A 19,710-nucleotide genomic window follows, 5' to 3' on the forward strand; every position below is an offset into this window, starting at 1 on the left:
CAGGGGAGTAGGCCAGGCCAACGAGCTGTCAGTGATGGACTGGGTCTGATAGCAGGGTTAGCCATTAACGGTTAGCATGCCCGGTGAATGAACACGATAGGGACAGAAGGAAGCGGAACTGGGACAGCTAGCAGGGCTTACAGGCAACTTAGCGGTTCTAGCGCTAGCCCGGTTAGCATTCGTCAGGGTCCGGAAGAAGGTACATTTTTATCCCAGTAGAGGGAAGCGTTAGGTGGGGGGTGGGGGGAGGGGTGTCCTGTGGGGGGAGTGGTGTGGGGGTGTAGAGATGAGCGGGTACAGACAGGGGGTGGGCAAGGCGGGTTGGCGTTAGCCGTTAGCGGGGGCCAGTGGCCCGCACCCTCTTGCTCCTCTTGCTGACGGTGGTGAAGCGGAAGGGCTGCAGGTCAGGCTGCTCTCCGGGGGGGTAATGGTTTTACTCGTTGACTTCGTTGTCCGGGGTGCCAGTCAGGGCGAGGCCTGACAATTTTAGTTAGTGTGGGGTTGGTTTAGTCAGTCTTTAGTCAAGTTACCGTTACAAGCGCTACATGCATCAAAACATGAACCCTTTTTTGTTATACACAGGTGAATAGGATATTGTAATATTATAGCATTGCACAACAGACGAAAATTAGTACACAAGGACATGTGTTGCAATTCAGGTGGTACTGTATTGTCACAATAAACAAAGAACTCTCAAAACATCGACTCAACAGTTCATCACAACCCCAAAAGTTCAGTTCAGCTCAATCACCGTCAATTGTATCTCACCCCGCTCCCACACAACGAACGCAAGACTTACAGTTTTAACAGTCTGTCAGTCCGATAGCTTAGTGGTGTCGGGTTACCCCCGCTGCTTAAGATGAGCCTCTACTGCTCTCTCCCCAGCTCCGGTGTAAGCGTATGACATTCCACGGCCTTATATCCAACTGTATCCTTACGGTGTATCCTTACGGGGCATTGTATCAAAAAGTATCATCCAGCTCTTCGCGGTCCGAGTAGGCTAAAACATACCGAGACGCAGACAGCGAACGCGAACTGCGGCACAAACACGAACGGACGGAATAATCCACTTCCTGGTTTGTTTGAATCATTCCGCCCTCAGCACTCGGTGAGAGACACCTTATCATTTCCCGTCGTCTGTCGAGAACGGGGATTGGCTGATTTACGACTGGATACCGGCAGCGTGTGACGTGTGACGGCGTGTGAAAAAAACGTGGAAGTGACAGTCGGCGGCGGAGACATGGCAGAATCGCCACACTCCCTCCCCTTTAGAAAAAGCCGGACCATGGGGTAGGCGTACTCCAATCCACTTTGGATATGGTATTTCACTCAAAACCTTTGAAGTCTTCCTCCTCACTCTCCTCAGCGAAGATGTCTAAAACCCGCTGACGGTCAGTCTTCACGTGGCTTAGAGCAGTGCTGGAGGGATGGTCTGGTAGCGGACAGTCCTCGGATGGAAAACCTTTGAAGTCTTCCTCCTCACTCTCCTCAGCGAAGATGTCCAAAACCCGCTGACGGTCAGTCTTCACGTGGCTTAGAGCAGTGCTGGAGGGATGGTCTGGTAGCGGACAGTCCTCGGATGGAAAACCTATGAAGGTCTCCTCATCACTGCCGTCCTCAAAAAACTCAAGGACCCGACGACGCTCTTCCTCCTCCACTTCAGCAGCCGACGGGTAGCAGGGTTTAAGTCTGGCAACATTGACCACTCGATGGTCCTCTCCTGTCTCTTCCAGTACAACCTCATACGGGAGAGGGCCCACTTTCTGGATGACACGGTAAGGTCCCTTCCAACGTGGTGCGATCTTGGCCGAGAAGGACCGTGCGGCTTTTGAATAGGGGTGAGAGCGCATCCACACCCTGTCTTTATCCACGTACGCCACCTCCCTCCGATGTTTGTCGTAGTGCTGTTTCTGCTTCTGTCGAGCCTGCTTCAGCTTGCCATCCACATAGTCATGCAATTCACGGAGCTGACTTTCCTTCTTGTAGGCTGGGGCATCAGGGGTGCAAGTCCTTGGCAGCAGCATGACCTCCATGGGTCCTCGGATCGGTCTGCACAGATTAGCTTCGGCAGGTGTCACACCAGTTGATTCATGGACAGCTGAATTCAGTGCAAACCGAAACTCCGGCAGGTGTTTGTCCCAGCCTTTGTGGTTGTCCCCGACATATGAGGCTATCATAGTCTTCAGGTTTCTGTTGATCCTCTCCGTCAGATTGGTCTGGGGGTGGTACGCTGTCGTCCTCTTCTGTGCCACATTCCACTGTTTGCAAGTGGCTTCAAACACCGAAGAGACGAACTGCGACCCTTGGTCGGAGAGGATGTACTCAGGGACTCCCCAGCGGGTCAGGATTTCCTCTGTCAGGACCTTTGACACTGTTTCAGCAGTGGCCCGCCGCAGGGCAAAGAGCTCCACCCACCGGGAGTAATAGTCCACAAACACAAGGAGGTAGATGTTTCCCTTCGAACTCCTAGGGAATGGGCCCATCAGGTCGACTCCTAACATCTCCCAGGGCCGATGGACTACGGTCTGCTGGAGCTTCCCGGCAGGCTTCCGGCTCTCAGGCTTATACTGCTGGCACACTTGACAACGCTGGACATGCTGTTTGACATCCAAACTGAGGTTTGGCCAGTAAGCCAGAGCCTGTAGCCTCTTGTAGGTCTTAAACCTGCCCAGATGCCCAGCCAAGGGGTCTTCGTGGAAGGTCTGCAGCAGCTGTTGTCGCAGAGGGGGAGGAATGTACACCTGGTACAAGGTCTTGTGAGGTAGGTGGACCACTCTATAGACGTTATCCTCCAAGATGGTGAATCTGGTGGTAGAGTTTACCTCAACCTCGCCTGTGTTCGTGATGTTCTCATACAGCCTCTGGATGACTGGGTCGGCTTGCTGGGCCTTCCAGATGGTTTCATCAGAAACATGTAGGTCCTTCCCAGTTTCCCAATGGGAGGAGACAGACAGCAGGATGGCACAGGTGGGTGTGGTCAGACAGGAGGGGTCTGCCGGGGCTCTGGATAGAGCGTCGGGGACTGTGTTATATTTCCCTTTCCTGTACTCCACTGTAAAGGTGAACTCCTGTAGTCGGAGAGCCCATCGGATGAGTCGGGTGCTGGGTTTTTGGGTTTTGAAGACCCACACCAGGGAGGAGTGGTCTGTTACCACAGTGAAAAACCTGCCTTCCAAGTAATGCCTCCACTTTTCCAGAGCCCAGACTACCGCCAGGCATTCCTGCTCTGTGGTTGAGTAGTTCCTCTCTGCATGATTCAAACTGCGGCTGGCGAAGGCCAGGACCTCTTCCGTTCCGAGTCCAGTGTGTTGTACCAACACTGCACCCAGCCCGTTTTTTTTTTTTTTTTATTTTATTTTATTTATTTATTTTTTTCAAAAGAAAAAATGCATTTTATTTATCCAGGTAGGTAAACACAGAACACTCTTTTATAGTAACAGTCTGGTCAATACAGCAGGCAGCAGACATCACTAATTAACGTACATTAATTATGTCAAAAGGGGAGAGAAAAAACTTTTAGGCAAAACACAGGAACGGTATAGCCATCAAGAACTGTTATGGGTTACAAACAGTCATAGCAATGCAGAGAGAAGCTGAACAAAAAAAGATAACGACACAGACATTCAGAAATGAACACAAAAAGTGTTTACAAAAAAAAAATGTTGGTCTACATGTTGTTGTCGACCCACTCATTGAGACCGTTGTAGGCTTGTGTCTGGGTCCTGGAATTGGCCCCAGTCGCATCCTCCAGCCAGCCTTTGAACACCACCGGGTCTCTCTTCGACACCAGGAGCTGACCCAACATCTCACTGGCCGTGTGGTAGCCCTTGTTCTCCAGCTGTCTGCCATGGCCTGTCCCAATCCCTGGAACATCTCTCACAGACTTTGTTCCCATTGGCTCGGACACAAAGTTGCTGTGTTTCTGGGTTGTGGTGGTGGGTTTTGACTTTTCAGCCATATCTCAGGAAGATTGTCAGACTGCCTCTGTACCTGTGGGAACTTCAGAGCTCCGGAGGGGATAAACCAACTCAGACGGAAGTGGACATCCTGCTGGTTGGGCAGGGTGTGGGGGCCGCGGCGAGGGCGCCCCCTCTTGGTGAAGCCCACGTACCAGCCGGAGTAGCGCGCAGACATCAGCGCCGTGTAGTGGTTCTCCAGGACCTTCTCCACGAAGACGCAGTCTGCACTGCGGTTACTGGCCTTCTTCCCCACCAGCTTGCCGCGGCGGTTCATGCACAGGTAGAAGTTGGTCTCCTTGCCTCGGATTCTCACCTGGCTACCAAAGGTATCGGCCTCCACTACGAGCATATTTGTCTCCGTCCTCCCCGCGGGCGCTGATCCGCCGGCCCAGCACCTGGACGTGCTTCCCGCTGGTGCGGCTGTAGAGCTGGTAGACCCGGTGGTGCCGGCGGCTCATGGCGTCCCGGACACGCGTCTGGTTCTCCACGTGCACGCTGAAGTTCACCCCGTCCACGCCAAACACCTGCTGCTGTAACGGATTGCACATCACCAGCAACATCTGGATACATAAGACAACCAGCGTGGGGAGAAGGGGCCACATCGCTTCCCCCCTCCACTACGGAACTTTGCCCGGAGTCAGTCCCCTCGCTCGGCCAGAGGCGGTCCGACAGTACGGAGAGTGTTCTCTGTCTGTGTTTATAATCCGTTGGACGGAGTGGAGGGTCAAAGAGTCAGCGGACACTCCCGTTGGCATCGGCGGCGTGGCCCGCTTCCCCCGGCGGGGATGGGTGTGTGGGCGCGGGCAGGCAGGGCGGGGTGTGAGGAGGAGAGGGCGGCCGGGCCACTGTGACCGGAGGGCTACCCTCTGGGCTGTCCCCGGCGGGCGGTGCTGAGGGGGGGGGGGGGGGGCGGGGTGGCGCTGGAGGAGGTCAGGGCATCAAACGGCTGCGCGCCGCCGCGGGGCTGAGAGGAACAGGTGAAAGCGCGTTCACAACTCACACCAGCAAAAACTCCAGTCGACTCCACTCCGTATGAACAGAGGCGCCCCGTCCATAGAGGCAACCAAGGCAATTGCTTGGGGCCACCAAACAAAAAGGGCCTTTTTGTCAAACTAAAACTGTCCTTGGATGAATGTATTTTCAATGGAAATCATGGCATTCAGCGTTCAGTCGCTCTGAGTCTGCTCGCGCTGCGCATACATTCTGTTGTGGATCCCGCTTCGGCTCCACTCGCTTCCACCTCAGCGCCGCTCGGGGAGACCAATCAGGCTGTCATCTGAGCCATAAAGGATATACGATATAGGATATTACATTACATAATTATAAAGGATATAGCTTTTTATATATTCCAAGACGACTTTTTCTGGAATAGCAATCTCGATGCAGGGCGACTCTCCTACCTCTTGGCGGCAGCTGGACCCTGTACACGACTTCGCTCAGTCTCTCGAGGACCCTGCAGGGCCCCATCCACTTGCTGTCTAGTTTGGGGCACCTGCCTTTCTTTCTCTGGGGGTTGTAAACCCAGACCAGCTCCCCGGCCGTGAAATGCTGCCCTTTGGTGTGCACGTCGTAGTTCCTCTTCTGTCTCGCCCCTGCACTCCGCAGTTGTTTTCTGGCGAACTCGTGGGCGCACTCCAGTCGATCCTGCAGCTTTCGGGCATATTCCAGCCCCGGGGGGTCCACCGGGGGGTCGGGCGGTCTGCCCAACATCATCTCAGCCGGGGTCCTAATCTCCCTGCCCAGCATGAGAAGTGCGGGGGAGCAGGAGGTGGAGTCTTGCGTCGCAGACCGGTACGCCATCAACACCAGGGGGACATGCGCGTCCCAGTCTCGCTGGTGTTTAGCCGTCACTATGGCCAGTTGCTGTCCCAGCGTGCGGTTAAATCTTTCAACTAGTCCGTCGCTTTGTGGGTGGAGGGGTGTGGTGCGGGTCTTGTGGGAGCCAAGCTTTTCGCACATGGCCGCAAACACGCGAGATTCAAAGTTCCTGCCTTGGTCGGTGTGAATGACCTCAGGGACCCCCAGTCTGCTGAACATCCCCTCCACCAGTGCATCCACTATTGTCTCTGCTTCTTGGTCCGGCAGGCAGTACGCCTCCGGCCACTTTATGAAATAATCCATGGCAGTGAGGATGTAGCGGTTTCCTTTGTCTGAGCGAGGAAACGGCCCTAGCACGTCAATCCCCACTCTCTCCATGGGACAGCCTGTGGGAAACTGTTGGAGTTGGGCGTGAGATGTGCCCGTGGGGCCTTTACGTGCTGTGCAGCTGTCACAGCGGCGGCAGTAGTCCCCCACGTCCCGCCCATGTTGGCCCCAGTAGAACCCCTGACGAAGGCGGCGGAGCGTTTTGCTGACCCCGAAATGACCAGATCCAGGGGCTCCGTGGACTGATTGTAGCACCGTTTCCCGCAGGGTCCTGGGTACGACCACCTGCCACAGCGTCTCTCCTGTGGCCGCGTCTTTCCACCCCCTCTGCAGTACCCCGTCACACAGGCGCAGGTTGGTAAACATACTCCACAGCCCCTTCGTAGCCCTTGAACACAGGCCGATCTCTTCCAACCGGGGTTGGTGTTGCGCCGCTACCCACGTGAGCACGGGTCCGATGTCAGCATCCTCTTCCTGTTTGCGTCTCCACTCTCCCGCGTCGATAGCTGTTAGGGCCGCTGCGGCGCATCTCACCCCTTGTCGCAGCTGCTCCTCCTCCCGCACCTCTCTTCTTTCACAGTAGGTACAGCCGTCAGTGGCGCAGGGCCGGCGGGAAAGCGCGTCCGCGTTTCCATGCTGTCTACCCGCACGGTGGATCACGTTGAAGTCGTACGCCTGTAGCTCCTCGATCCAGCGTGCCAGCTGGCCCTCTGGCTCTCTGAAGGTCATGAGCCACTGTAAGGCGGAGTGGTCACTCCTGACTGTGAAGTGGAGGCCCCCGAGGTAGTACTTGAAATGTTGGACAGCCCTGACCACGGCGAGCAGTTCCCGCCTGGTGACGCAGTAGCGGCGTTCATGTTTGTTGAGTGATCCGCTGTAGTACGCCACCACCTTCTCCCCCTCCGAGGTCACCTGTGACAGCACCGCCCCCACGCCGACATTGCTGGCGTCCGTGTCGAGTATGAAGGGCAGGGTGGGGTCGGGGGGGGTGAGGATGGGGGCCTCCAAGAGGGCCTTCTTCAACGAGGTGAATGCTCCCTGGCACTCGTCTGTCCAGATGAACTTCTCCCTGGGCCGTTGTAGCCGGAACAGGGGCGCGGCTATGGTGGAGAAGCCCCTCACGAATCTCCTGTAGTAGGAGGCTAGTCCTGTGAAACTTTTCACTTCGGAACTGGAGTTGGGGGTGGGCCAGTCTTCCACCGCTTGCACCTTCTCCTGTGTGGTGCTGATACCGCCAGACCCCAGCTTGTGCCCCAGAAAGTTGACCTCCCGTCTCATGAAGTGGCATTTCTGGGGGTTTAGTTTCAGGCCCGCTGCAGCCACCCTCTCCAGCACGCGTCTGAGCGCCCTGAGGGCCGTCTCAAATGATTCTCCATGGGCCAGGATGTCGTCCAGATATACGACGCACTCCTGGCGGGGGATCCCAGCGAGCACGTTGTCCATTAGTCTCTCGAATGTGGCGGGTGCATTGCAGAGGCCGAAGGGAAGAACTTTGAACTGCCACAGGCCCCCGTGTGTGACGAAGGCGGTTTTGGGTCTGGCGTCGGGGGTGAGGGGGACCTGCCAGTATCCGCTGCGTAGATCCAACGACGTGAACCAGGAGGACCCCGCCACCGCGTCGAGGGACTCGTCGACTCGTGGGAAGGGATAGGCGTCCCTTTTGGTCACGCCGTTGAGGCGTCTGAAGTCCACGCAGAAGCGCCAGTCGTCCTTTGTTTTCTTGGGGACCATGACGATTGGGGCGGCCCAGGGGCTGGTGGAGGGTTCAATGAGACCCGCACGCTGCATGTTCTGTAACGCCTTCTCTGCCGCTGCCTGTCGAGCCATCGGCAGGCGTCGGGGTCTCATCCTGATGGGTGGAGCATCCCTCGTATCGATGCTGTGTTGGGCTAGGTGGGTCTGTCCCACGTCGTCCTCTGACAGGGAAAAACTGTCCTTAAACTCTAATAACAGTTGCCACAGTAGGCCCTGTTCAACATGCGACAGTCCATCACAGTTCCCCTGCCACACCTCCCTCACGACCGAGACCCTCTCTCCGTCTTCTCCCCCCCCCTTACCAGCGGGCGCAGCGGGTGTGGGGTGCGGTTGCGCCTCTGTGGTGGTGGGTGGGGCATGGGGTAGTATCGGGTGTCTATCCGGGACGCCGCCGGAAGTCGTGTTGGCCGCAGTCTCAGTCGTCAGCACTGCAACGGTGGGGGTCGGGGAACGTTTCGGCGGGGTGGGTTGTCTAGTCATCTGCACTACGTGTCCGTCTGGGAATGTGAGTGTCCCCCTCCGGGTGCTAATCACACAGTCCAGTCTTTCGAGCACATCCAGTCCCAATATGCAGTCTTCTAGATCCGCTACCCATACTGGGCAGTGAACTCTCTCCCTCCCGACCCCCACGGTCTCCAATGCCTCCCCCACCATGGGTGCCCTGTCCCCAGTTACTGTCTGTAATCTCACCGTGGTGGGTAAAACTGTGGTCCCGCTCCCCACCGCGTCGGGTCTCACCAGGGTGGCCGATGATCCCGTGTCGACGAGGGCGGAGCAGCATATCCCCCCAAATGTCACCGGGGTGTACCAGCAGTTTCCCGTCCCCGTCCGCCCCAGCATGACGACTAGGGATGTCCCGATCCCACTTTTTCACTACCGATACCGATACCGATACCTGGGCTTCGGGTATCGGCGATACCGATACCGATCCGATATTTGTATACATTTTTTGAACCCTGAATAATAACAAATACCTCCCCAGTATATAGTCCACACCAACAACAGTTAAATTAAAGACTGCCAGCCTTTATTAAAGCAACAAATGCGACGTGTTGTGGATTGGAACTACGGATCATAAGCTTTCAAATGATGTGTCATACATTGAAATCCGAAAAAATATGAAGTTAGAGTCATTTGAATGTTGTTAGACGTCAGGCACATATAGGGTTAACCTCTTTGTAATGAAACCGGAAGCACACAGCGCAGCGCTATGCGCATTTTAAGCGCATATAGGACTCGCGTGAAGCGCTATGCGCATTTTAAGCGCATATAGGACTCGCGTGAAGCATTTCTGCGACACGCGTTCTGTTCACTGTTTTTATTCCCTCATCGCTTATACACATAAGTTTGACTGCGGATGACAGTAGGATCGGATCGGAGCCTTTTTTTTTTCTGGTGCGATCCCCGATCCAGCATTCAGGACCAATATCGGGTCGATATCCGATATCAGTATCGGATCGGGACATCCCTAATGACGACCTGCACCTGCTGGCCGCCCCCACCCTCCCCTGTTTGTAATGTCCCCACCTGGTCGTGTCGTGTTGTCTTCCCGCCTGTGCGGGGTCGGGACGCCACCCCGGGGAGTCGCACCGTCCCGGCTATACGTTCCCCGTACCGTTTCCCGGTTTCTCCGCTAGTGTTGTCACGATACCAATATTTTACCCTCCACAATGTTTCTAACTGATTGAATTGGTAACACGAGACACTTGTGTGGTACTTCCAACTTCTTCTCCGATCTGAATCAATGCGGCCCAGATTCCCAGAATGCACTGCGCACTTAAGGTGGCAGGTGATATCACGCACCTTAGCTCTTAAGGTGGAGATGATAACCAAATATAACCTAGAACATTGGAACCTTTCTAACAGAAGGCCTTAGCTAAGACGTAACGATAGTGCAAGAAACATAGTACTAAGAGATTAATTTGATTATGCATTAGAATTATTAGTTAGATAAGTATAGGGGGTAAACTGGGATAAACTTTAGACGGTTTAAAAAAAAAAAGTGGGGCTTTGGGATGTTAGGATGTGTTGTGATGTTTGTCAAGGTGTGATGTCCCTGATTTGGAAAGAAGATATATCTCAATCTCACATGAACCATGACTTAGACATTTTAAGTTAGTGATATAACTGTGTGAGATGGTGCCTCTTAGCCTCCTCCATCACGGCCAGGCGCTTCGTCATGGTGTCCATGTATGGCGGGACCGAATAGCCCTTGTCTCTCTATTGGAGCATTCAGTAGGGCCGTCCGGTCCGCCCGGGTCATGGTGGTGAGAGACAGCCACATCTGCACCACCGCGTTTGGCCACCAGGCGACCCCCCTAGACCGCGACGCCCTGGGCCAGGTACATCAGGCGACCCCCGCAGACCGCGACGCCCTGGGCCAGGTACATCAGGAGAGAGAGACGCCTCTCCTGTCTGGCCCTCAGACATCCTACACACACTCTCTAAGATAAAACACTTTAAGATAAAACAATTTAAGATAAAACACTTTAAAACACTTTAACACTTTAAAACACTTTAAAACACTTTGTGTCTGCTGGTTCAGGCTGGGTCTGTCATCCATCCGCCAGGAATACAAATAAATACAAATCACATACAAAATATGGTACAAAAATATACTACAACAGCTGAGTAGAAACAAAACTTCTTGGTAAAGCACCAAAAATGTCTCCTGGTCGAGACCAACATGGAGGTGTTGTAGGAAATCTGACACGGCATAAGTAGAATGATCTTCCTACAATTCTGTTGTATACCAGTTCCAGATACGTACGCTGACTGCACTCCATCATATACTGTTTGCGAAGAGTTTGATGTTTTGTAAGTCATAGACTGATTACCAAGTCAGGGTGAGAGACAGCCACATCTGCCGCTCGCTGCTGCACCACCGCGTTTGCCAGCTATACAATACAAGTGTCTTTGACAGCAAAGCTCCCTACAAACATGTCATTCTTCGTAAGTTACATTTATTTATATAAGTAACGTTTATTTATATAGCACACATTTACACCACAAACAGCCGCCAAAAGTGCTGAACAGATAAAAAGAGAAAACACTGGTAAAACAAGCAGTGGTAAAACAACAGTTAAAATAGATAAAATACACTAAAAAACTTTAAAATTATTAACCATTTGTTAAAATGTGCTGATTATTATGCTACCTGGTTCTCCAAGGCCTATGATGCCCATGTGCTCCCTTTTTGCCGCCTCAGAGCGGGGCAGGTTACCGACTGAAAAGTACATTCCGTTAGTGGAATGGTACTTCCTCCTGTACAGCCCAAATCCATCAAAATATAAATGGATGTAGAGTGGCAGAACTGGTACCCCTTTAACGAAACAATTTTATGGCAACCATTACTTCATGCATGTTCTTGTTCAGCTTACTCACAGCAACCTATCATATTTGATAAGCCATGAAACTATGACTTAACAGTGCCAATGAAAAGCAGTAGTGCAATATCATGGTAAGCTTTTTAGCCTACCTGTGGGTAGTTCTCTTTCTGGCTGCCCTTCACTACAATGAGCAGGGAGAGTTGCTACATCTTTGATGTATCTGCTGCTTGGCTCTTCAAATGCAGTGGCAGAGTGGTTGCTGTATATGTAGTAGCCAGTGAACTGTGGAATCTGAGGTATTTTCTGAACCACAGTATCCACTTTGATGGACTTAAATGCATCAGATATAAATAGTTGTTCTCTAACAGGTGTTAGACTGTGGAACTGTTGATGATTCCTCATCTCAAGGCCACGGAAAAGTATTCTGCACCTGAGCACTAGATCCTGGATGGAGCTGTCAAATGCTATGGACTCCACTCTTGCAAGACGCGATCTGCGGTCGATGTTGATTTTGATTATGTCACGGGCAGTTACCTTGAAATATGAAAAATGAATCAAGTTACACAAACTGATGACATGCATCTTTTTGGGTGGGCGCTATTTACCACATTTAAGGGCAGTTACCTTCCCTACATTGGTGCCAATACATTGTATTCCAAAGAGTTTGCTCTCATGAAATAGCCTGGAGTTACAGGCGTCTCTATGGCAGTCGGTCACTGGCACAAAAGTCATTTTTGCCATATGCTTGTTGTTCTCCAAAGTTTTTGCCACTGTTTTCTCCATGTCAAAATAATAAAAAGAAGAATCTTCTCCATGCACACTAATAGGCACCGTAGGCAGTTTTTTTCTGATATTCTGAAATAAGGAATAGCAGTGGAATTACATAAATACAGTATATGGTCTTATAGTGATAGCTATTTCATTAGCATAGAAAAATAACTTGTATCACTATAGCCTACCTTGAGAGCACTGACATTAGGTGGGACGTCCTCCTTCTTGAAACTCTCATGTGATATGATTTCAAGTAAACTTGAAAATGTTGCCTCTGAAATTCCTGAGGTTTCAAAAAACAAGCTCAGGGCTGCTTCTGTGAAAGATCTCCATGGATATGGATCTGGCTGAAGGGGCAAGATAAGTGATGAGTAGAGACACCCAAGCAGATCACATCCCTATCAAAACCATAATAGTCAACAACAATAAGACTGCCAATAGTTAAATTAAAACAACATTTGGGTTTCAGTTTACCACTCCATTGTCATGAGCATTTCCAATGTCCATCTCCTCCTCTTCCTCTGGCTCAGGGGCTTGATCACTGTCCATCTCCCCCTCTGAATGAGGCACCTCTTGCTCTTCATCATGACCGTTATGATTGTCATCAAAGTCAGATTCCCTGTCACTCTGAACTAGCAAGCAAGGCACAAAAAGCAATATTTTATCAATAGGCCTAGACAGAATCTGTAGGCACCTATGATTAGATTGATAAAGCTGGGGATGACATTTTCTCCATACAAACTGACACATTCATTACCCAAAGGCAAATCTTAATACCAATACAGCCAATTCGATCAAGTGAGGCAATGCCAATTTGACATTACCATATAGTAGTAACTGTTAAACGCTTATCCCCTAAACTCAACATAACAAATGAGGACTTTGTGGAGTGCAAGGTTTGTTGGATGCCCTTCAGATATATAAATCTAACGTCAAACATGACACAACACAAGAAAAGCACAACAGGTGGACAGCAACATTGTAATGATCCCACTCAGCCAACTTATAGATAATAAACCATATCTCAAAGTAATTTGTCTTAAATTGAAGTAGTGTCAGTGTCTGTCTTGAGACATAAACGTTGGAATGTCTCAAGACAGTTTAGATGTTAAAAATAATATAGGCCTACTACTACTAGCCTACCAACTGTATGTTCTCTTATTCTTAACAGGGGGGAGTGTTGTCCAAGCGATCCGAACGAGTCCGACGCATTATATAGGCTACAAAATGTTATATTTATCTAGAGCAAAACTATCTCTATGGTGCTGCACCGAAGCTCGGATAATGTCTGGCTGTACCTGCTAAGGTTACTATGGAACAGAGTTGCGCGTGAGCTAATCTGAGTAATTCCCGCCTCTCGCTGGTGCGCGACCTACAGAACTAAGCTTTCTCCCTTACCCTTATAATGATAAACTCACCTGTGTCATCCAGAAGCAGATGTTTCTGGAGAGGAGAGGAGAGAGGATGAGAGGAGAGGACGACTCCTTGTTCCAGATTTGAGCAGATTCGGCCAGAGCAGAGGGAGAGTCGTCAGAGGTGTGTGATAAAAATATATACAAAGGTGGAGAAGAGCATTTTGTGAACGCAAACCTGGTCCTAACCATTTGTTCCTGGTCAAAACAATGCCACGTGGCAAAATGCCCTTTTACAGAAATGGCAGAAACAATACAACACCCAGAATGCAGTGGGGTTCTCCCCCTTTCCAAGGCCACTCCCCATGCCTCTTATTCATAGCTTTCAGTCACGTGGTTTCTTCCCTAGCAACCACCAACCTGACGGGCAAAAAGTATCATAGCAACATCGCTCAACATGGCTGCCTACTATTTAGACCACCTCACCCATGAAGAACTATCAAGATACACGACGGTGATAGGAGTGGAGGATTAACACCATTCAAATAGTGTTGGATTCCCTGTCTTCTACTCTATCCGGACACGTTGGAATTATTATCATCGTATCTGTCTGTGAATCTCTGAGAACTCTGTCCAGCTCTTCCTGAGATTTCACAATGGGGAGGTTCCGTGTTTTGTAGACATTGACAGCCTTCACCTCTGTCTCTTTGTAGTCAAGCCACTCGTTTAGAGCCTGGGGACTAAATGGGGACTGACTGTAGCCTTTAAGAAGCTCTTTCAGTCCCTCCACGCCTGATTCTCCACTCTCTCGAATGAACTCTGTTGCTGTGGCCAGCTCTTTCAGAAACGCTGTCTGGTACAGTAGCAGCAACTCTGAAAACTGTGTCAGTTTTTCTTTGGTACTCGGGAACCATTTCATCACATAGGCATTGGTGGGGTCCATCATCATGTCCTGACATCTTGTTGTGACCTGTCTCAGTTGTTCTATTACATTCTCAGCCCTAATCAGCAGGTCGAAGCTGACTTCAAATGTAACACAAGACGCTTCAGTGTCCAGATTCTTTAGAGGGTACAGCCAGATGCGCACAGGCACAGCCTTTTCTCCTTGTTGTCCCAGGCGACTCGGGAGGGACTTGTACACTTCCACGGCTGCAGCATAATCCATTGTGTTGGTTTCATCAACATCACTGTAGAGGGTGCAGTGATACGACAGACTGCTGAGTTTCTCTGAGTCTGTTAGACTTGAGGGAATGTCCTCTGAAGGGAAGGTGGTTGTCATCTTCTCGATCACATTTATGAGCATGTTCTTTTGGACTCGCGTACTTCTTTCTTTGATGTTACTAGGTTCGCTATCGAAGACGAAGAATGCCTGAGCTCCATATAGAACAGCCATTACCACGTGCGTTGCCTTCCGACGTTCTCCAACACTCTCCTCCTCGTCAAATATTCTATGGCTAAGCATGTCCAGCCTGGTAGAGGATCTGTACTGTAGGGTGACCCGCTCCAGAAGTTTGGACTGGGCAGGGTGGTTTACATATCCAGCAGCCCCACCGACCTCCACCAACCCAGAGAGGACGCTAGCCCTCAGGGGAAGGGTTACATCCAGAGCTGTGAATCTGTCCTGCAGGGAGTCTCCTTCGATGCACCTGACGTATGTGTGAGGCCGAGGCAGAGACAGACGCATAGAGGAAATGGTGCTGTCATCCCACAGGCACACGTCTGAGCAAAAAGAGTCATTGTGGCAGTCATACAACATCCCAAGATCTAGGGGGCGACCAAGGGCAGCAACCATGACATAATCTGCTGGACAATCTCTGGGGACGTCCTCCTCAAATCCTCTGCAGAAACGTTTTGCTTGACGGGTTAACTCAGTGGTAGCATTTTTCACGGTCTGTTGAATCTGTTCACGATCTCTTTCCTGTTTGACTGATACGACGTCATGGCTTCTGTGCTCCTCTAATGCACATTCGAGACAAACCAAAACCTGGTCTGTCTTACAGAAGACCTCCAGAGCTCTGCGGTGCAGCTTGCAGAGTTTCTCCTCCAGGTCTCCAGTCACCTCCACCAGTTTGTGTCTCTGCAGTGCTGATAAGGTGTAGTGCTGCCTAACATGGGCCTCACAGTAGGAGGCAGTGCAGGTCAGACAGAGCTTCACAGCTTTGAGCTTTTTCTCAGGCAGGCAGAGGTCACAGGCCACATCTCCGGGTCCAGCGTAGCAGCGATAAGGCAAGGCAGGAACCTTGAAGCCTGCCTGCTGGAGCTTCTGGATCACCCTTTCCAAGGCTGAGTTTGTGTAGAGAGTTGGGCGTGTTCTGAATCTCTTTCTGCACTGGGGACAGGAGTAGTCCTCTGGCTTGTCTGTGTTCTTCCAGTGAGTCCCAATGCACCTCCTGCAGTAACTGTGACCACAGGGGATGGAGACTGGGTCTTTCAGAACCTCAGTGCACAACGAGCATCTGAAGTGATCGTCTGTCAGCAGACTGTCTGTCAGCTCGCTGGGACCTGGAGAGAAGGCTTCTTTTCCAGATGTGACTGGCTTGTCCAGGTCACTCTTCACGGACAGACCAGGCGATAACCTTTCCTGTTTGACACTGAGATCTCCGTTTTTAAATAGTATTGGTTGATCCATGGAGTGGTCACTTTTCATGGAGAGACCGCTAGGAGCAGGAGATGCTGAATTCAGGGGCCTGACATGTCCGTCTGTAAATGTTATTGGTCGATCCAGGGAGTGGTCACTTTTCATGGACAGGCAGCTCGGAGCAGGAGAAGCTCCTTCCGGAGGCCTGACATGTCCGTCTGTAAATGTTATTGGTCGATCCAGGGAGTCGTCACTTTTCATGGACAGGCAGCTCAGAGCAGGAGAAGCTCCTTCCGGAGGCCTGACATGTCCGTCTGTAAATGTTATTGGTCGATCCATGGAGTCGTCACTTTTCATGGACAGGCAGCTCGGAGCAGGAGAAGCTCCTTCCGGAGGCCTGTCGTCACCTTCAGGACTGTCCATATCCCTCCAGTGATCACCGATGCACTAGCTGGCAACCCAGATACGCTAGCTCTCTTCTCTTCTGTTCTTGTCTTCTGTTCAACACCTCATTCACTCTTCACGACAGCTGTCAATCAAGCCACGATGACGTCCGTGTGGGTGTGGTTCGCGTTGACAGTGACCAATCATAACATGGTATCTACTGGTATCTCGGTATCTAGGTATCCGCCCCAAATTGTCCAAAGTCACGTGATCTCCTCGAGCAGAAATGAACCCCTCGCGTAACAAAGTTGACCGAAATAAATGTATACAAAAATGTGTAAAAAATTGACTGCGGGAGGCAGAGAGAAACTCGCGCGCGCAAAACTTAACTGCGCGCACGCAAAATAAATGTATGCGCGCCCGCGCCTGCGAGGTGGATTTATGACCGTGTGAAACTTGCGAAGTTAATATCTGCGAGTGTGGAATTTATATCTGTGCTTGTGGAAGTTAATATATGCGCGTGTGGAAGAGAGCTCTCTCCCCCCTTCCTCCCCGGGCGTAGAGAGCTCTCTCCCCCCTCCCTCCCCGGACGTAGAGAGCTCTCTCCCCCCTCCCTCCCCGGCCGTAGAGAGCTCTCTCCCCCCTCCCTCCCCGGCCTTAGAGAGCTCTCTCCCCCCTCCCTCCCCGGTCGTAGAGAGCTCTCTCCCCCCTCCCTCCCCGGTCGTAGAGAGCTCTCTCCCCCCTCCCTCCCCGGGCGTAGAGAGCTCTCTCCCCCCTCCCTCCCCGGCCGTAGAGAGCTCTCTCCCCCCTCCCTCCCCGGCTGTAGAGAGCTCTCTCCCAGAGCAGCAGGGTGAAGTCGCTCCTCCATCCACTGACATTAACTCCAGCAGCACTTGGGAATGGAGGCAGGGGGGCATACCTTCTCTCAGGTAACGCGAAAACAACTCTCCTAAAAATAAAAACCAGTAACATCTCACCAAATGAACACTCATTGCAAGCAACATATTTTTTTTCATATATCTGACTAATAAACTACCTGTAAAAATCATTGAAATCTTTTATAGAAAAAAACAAACTTTCAATCGCATGCATTTTCAATATCACATCACGCGGTAGGCCTACGTGTCCCATTGCATCAACTTGAGAATCCTTGGTGGAAAATACACGTCTTTCGTCTACCTATTTTTCTGTATCTTTCTTTTTTGGGAATAATTCGTTTAGTCCATTTACACCTTTTTCCATCCTCCGCCGTAGTAGTTTCTGTTGACTCCGTCTTCCACAGATGTTTGGTTGAAGCTGCAAAAGAGGGTCCCGGGTTTGGTCCATCAACAGCGGCTGAGACTGCCCTCAATGTGACATCATCTGTCATCGCCCACAGCATCCATTAGGGCTCACTGAGGTCATCTGCTCATTACTTGCTTTGTTGACTATATGGAGAGGAATTGTTGGACGAATCCACCTGCTGCTGCGTGCCGTTTTCAGCAGCAGCCTGCATGTGGGAATACTGGGGGATGTAGGCTCCTTGCATGGCTGTGTTAGCAGGAATGTACGCGCCGCTGTTCCCCAGTGAGAGATGGCCCATCTGCTGTGTCATCATGGCGGTAGGCTGCATTGACATGGTGTGGTCCACAGAGGGCGACATCACAGCTGCCGGGTGTTGCATAGTGTAAGGCTGATGGGCCATCCAAGAATGATTCTGCACCTGGTAGGTGGAGACAGGAGACAGGAGACATATAAGGAGACATGGCCGTCTGAGCCATCATCCTGTTAGTCAGGGTGTACGGAGACGCGTAATACCCATTCTGCATAGCGGCTGAGGATGGATCATAGGCCAGAGTCATCCCACCCAGTCGCAGCTCCGCCTCCCTGGGCCATGTCCGTCCGTTGGGGACAAACGGACTGTGACTGTGCCTCTTCCTCTGACCATCAGCAAACTTACAGAGCAGGGGCTCAGGGGGCGCCAAAGTTCCTGGCACCATCTTGATAAACTTCCCATTGAAGTGGGAGATCACTGCGTTGCACTTCTCTGTGGACTCCATCCTGGCGAAGCCCACCCCTCTGCTGTTCCCACTGTAGTCCCTGAGGACGCGGGTGGAGATGACCTGGCCGAAGGGCCTCAGCAGGCTCTCCAGCTCCTGCTCGTCCACTGACAACCTCTTTCACTAACACATTATGTTTGCATGTCCTGGCTCAGAATCCCCTCCACAGACTGCCAATTTCCAGCAGAGTACACCACTGCGAGGTCGTCTGCATAGGCGTACTTCCGCGAGAGTGTGTTGGCCAGGTCATAGGTGTAGATATTATAGAGGAGGGGGGCCAGGACCGATCCCTGAGGGACACCGTTCTTGAGGCGTCGAAGCCTGCTTAGCTGTCCGCAACCGGTGGTGAGGGTAAAGCTGCGATTACGGATGAGCTCCATGATCATTCTGACCATGATAATGACAGTGTATAATATTGTTGATAGTGTGTATTGCTTAGGACACTTTAAAGAACTGATAAGGTCTCGCTGTGGTTTGTTTTCTGTAAGGTCCCACTATATTCAGAGCTCTTATTGCAATGTTGTCTTTCCTTTTTCCTGATGAAGCCACAGACAACACCCAAAGGCAAATCATCAACTTGATATGTACATACAATAATACAATAAATTCCTCATTCTTCCTGACATATTTGACTTGATTATTAATCTGAGGTTTTGAAATGCCATCATCGATTGAAACGCTGAAGAAGGCAGCTTGCTGCCAAAATGTTGGTCCAATAAATAATTAGCATCAGAGCAAGAGTGTGTGGCTCTCTTTCTTTCTTTGAAAAGCCATCCAACACCTCCCTTCATGAGGAGTGCTGAGCCAATATATGAATTAAGATCCCTCACATAACACCAAGCCTTTGTGAACAATTTATCATGTTTGGTGAGTACACTATGCAGTAGGTCTACATGCATACCTGTGGCACACTTACATGTGTGATGAATAGGTATACTGTATACTGAATCCTGCTGCTGATTTATGAGTAATGTGACTCTCTGCTGAACCCTCCATTTCCCTCTACCATCAGCACTGAGCCATAACAACAGACTGAATGATCACAGATGTCTCTACAGGCATGACTAGACGAGCGGACAGTTATATTGTATCATCAACAACAACAGATGTTGGGGGATATGTCATGTAAAGTGACATACACGAAAACATACATATTCCAAGAGTATAAGATAGTATTGTGACGGCCCTGGCCCCATATATTGTCCTGGCCTGTACTAATATCTGTTTCCCTGTCTGCAGAGAGGCCTCCTGCTGGACAGGGTTACTAATCAGTAGAATACAGGTCAGCTGGTGGACAGCTGATTGTGCCCCACCTGGTTCCAGGATCCAGGGCATAAGAGACCCATGCAGGCCTCAGTATGGAGGCCTCCTTCTAGGCACCATTATTTTCTTATTTGT

At 51.1% G+C, this 19,710-nt stretch overlaps 1 pseudogene across 1 annotated transcript; it reads right to left on the bottom strand.

Annotated features, from left to right (window-relative positions):
• Positions 1-334: 334 nt before the first annotated feature.
• On the bottom strand, positions 335-4,561 carry LOC308164693 (fibroblast growth factor 18-like; annotated as a pseudogene). Its single transcript has 2 exons — positions 4,035-4,561; positions 335-436 (listed from the first exon to the last, which is right to left on the bottom strand). The product of its transcript is annotated as a fibroblast growth factor 18-like (transcript).
• Between the last annotated feature and the right edge of the window lie 15,149 nt (positions 4,562-19,710).

The sequence above is a fragment of the Nansenia antarctica genome (assembly GCF_963989245.1).
Source record: "Nansenia antarctica genome assembly, contig: SUPER_8_unloc_1, whole genome shotgun sequence".
Lineage (NCBI taxonomy): Eukaryota > Metazoa > Chordata > Actinopteri > Argentiniformes > Microstomatidae > Nansenia > Nansenia antarctica.